The sequence below is a fragment of the Triticum urartu genome, chromosome 6A (assembly GCF_056163025.1).
Source record: "Triticum urartu cultivar PI428250 chromosome 6A, HENAU_Tu73, whole genome shotgun sequence".
NCBI classification, from domain to species: Eukaryota; Viridiplantae; Streptophyta; class Magnoliopsida; order Poales; family Poaceae; genus Triticum; species Triticum urartu.
Window position 1 is genome coordinate 510,469,212 of NC_141878.1, and position 3,029 is coordinate 510,472,240.

Sequence of the window (3,029 nt, forward strand, 5' to 3'; positions counted from 1 at the left end):
ACATTTGATATCCTTCACTCATCATATAGGCAAATTCATCACTATAACGTTGGTCAGTACAACCAAAGATAATATCATCAACATATATTTGGCACACAAACAATTCACCATCATAAGATTTAGTGAAAAGAGTAGGGTCGAGTGAACCGGGTTTGAAGCCTTTCTTCATGAAGAATTCCTTCAAGGTATCATACCACGCCCATGGAGCCTGCTTGAGGCCATAGAGGGCCTTGTTGAGTCTGAAGACTTTGTCAGGATTCTTTGGATCTTCAAAGCCTGGGGGTTGAGCAACATATACTTCTTCCTCAAGCTTACCATTGAGGAATGCACTTTTCACATCCATTTGATATAAAGTGATATCATGATGGTTAGCATAAGCAAGTAATATGTGAATAACCTCAAGTCTAGCAACAGGTGCAAAAGTTTTATCGAAATCAATTCCTTCAACCTGTGTGTAGCCTTGAGCTAGAGCCGTGCCTTATTCCTCACCACAAGGCCATTTTCATCTTGCTTGTTGCGGTAGATCCACTTTGTGCCAATGATATTGTGCTTGCGAGGATCTGGACGTTTGACCATTTCCCAGACATTGTTGAGCTCGAACTGATGTAGTTCTTCTTGCATGGCCTGAATCCACTCAAGCTCCAGAAATGCTTCATCTACCTTAGTGGGCTCTGTGATAGAGACAAAAGCATAGTGCCCACAAAAGTTAGATAAATGTGAAGCTTTTGAGCGTGTGAGAGGACCTGGCGCTTTGATGTCATTGATGATCTTTTCAACTTGCACTTCTTTTGCAATGCGAGGATGAGCTGGTTGTCGTTGAAGAATTTGATCAGCATTCTCTTCAGCACCATTTTCTTCAGGTGCATTATCTCGACGTTCTTCATGTTCTGGACTGAATTCTTCAGTAGATTCTTCAGTAGGAATGACATCCTCAATAGCCTTGAACTTGATAGTTTCCTCAGGTGCTGGTTCATCTATCACAGTAGGTAGGTGCTCTCTTTGCGAGCCATTAGTTTCATCGAACCGCACATCTACAGTTTCAACAACCTTGTGAAGAACGTTGTTGAAGACTCTGTAGGTGTGCGAGTCCTTCCCATAACCAAGCATAAAACCTTCATGTGCTTTCAGTGCAAATTTTGAGTTGTGATGAGGATCTCTAATCCAACATTTAGCACCGAAGACTTTGAAATAACTTACATTGGGTTTCTTACCAGTGAGGAGTTCATAGGCAGTCTTCTTGAAGAATTTGTGAAGATATACTCTATTGATGATGTGGCACGCAGTATCAATTGCCTCAATCCAGAACCGACGAGGCGTTTTGTATTCATCAAGCATAGTGCGAGCCATCTCAGCAAGAGTCCTGTTCTTGCACTCCACGACGCCATTCTGCTGAGGAGTGTAAGGAGCAGATAACTCATGAGTAATACCAAGTTCATCAAGATAGTCATCGAGACCAGAATTCTTGAACTCAGTGCCATTGTCACTTCTGAAGTGCTTGATCTTCACACCAAAGTTGGTTGAAGCCCTCGAGGAAAATCGTTTGAAGACTTCCTGCACTTCATGTTTGTAAGTAACAATGTGTACCCATGTGTATCGAGAGTAATCATCTACAATAACAAAGCCATATTGAGATGCATCATTTGAAACAGCAGAATAATGGTTAGGACCGAAGAGATCCATGTGAAGCAATTCAAATGGACGAGTAGTGGTCATGATAGTCTTCGCTGGATGCTTGGCCTTTGTCATCTTCCCAGCTTCACAGGCTCCGCATAGGTGATCCTTGAGGAATTTGACATTCTCGATGCCAATGACATGCTTCTTCTTCGCAAGCGTGTGAAAATTCCTCATGCCTGCATGACCAAGTCATCTATGCCAGAGCCAGCCTTCTGAAGCTTTTGCAAGTAGACACACGACTGGTTGTGGTCCTGTAGAGAAATCAACAATATACAGGTCTCCTCTCCTAAAGCCTTCGAAGACTTTGGAATTGTCAGCTTCCATAACCACTAGCTGCATCTTTGGAAGCTATGCCACATTTACTAATGCTGCATCTTTATATGTCTTTTTCCTTGTTGATGACGAATGCAGTAGCGAGAGCTAGGCTTGCCACTCCAGATTCGGACTCCTCAGATGTCTCATCTTCCTCATTTTCTTCAGATTCAGCCTCAGAGTCCATTTCCTTGCCAATGAATGCCCTAGCTCTCTTGGATCTGCTCTTCTTGTGATATGAAGGCTTTGAGGATTTTGATGATGAAGATTTTGTGGATTTCTTCTTTTTCTTCGCATCATCAGAACTGTAATCCTTGTATTTCTTCTTCTTTGATTCCTTTTCCCACTAAGGACAATCTTGAATGGAATGTCCAGGTTTCTTGCATTTGTGACAAAGCCTCCTCTTGTAGTCACTGGATGAGGAATCATTGCTCCTTGAGGGTCTTCCAAAGCGACCACGTCTTGAGAACTTTTGGAACTTCTTCACGAGCAAAGCTAGATCATGGCTTAGTTCTTCAGGATCACCAAGGCTACTACCAGAGTCTTCATCTTCGGACTCAGATACTGCCTTGGCCTTCAGTGCACGTGATCTGCCATAGCTCGAACCATAGAGATCTCTTTTTTCAGCAAGTTGGAACTCATGACTATTTAGCCTCTCGAGAATATCAGCGGGATCAAGTGACTTGTAATCAGCACGTTCTTGTATCATCAATGCCAGAGTGCCAAATGAGGAATCAAGCGATCTCAGCAATTTCTTCACCACCTCATGGTCGGTGATGTCAGTGGCACCAAGTGCTTGAAGCTCATTTGAGATGCCAGTGATGCGATCGAAGGTTTGTTGAACATTTTCATTGTCGAGTCTTTTGAAGCGGTTGAAGAGATTGCGAAGAACATCGACTCAAGAGTCACGTTGTGTTGAGACTCCTTCATTCACTTTGGACAACCTGTCCCAGATAAGCTTCGCTGTCTCCAAAGCACTCACTCTGCCATACTGTCCTTTGCTCAGATGGCCACATATGATGTTCTTCGCTTGAGAGTCGAGT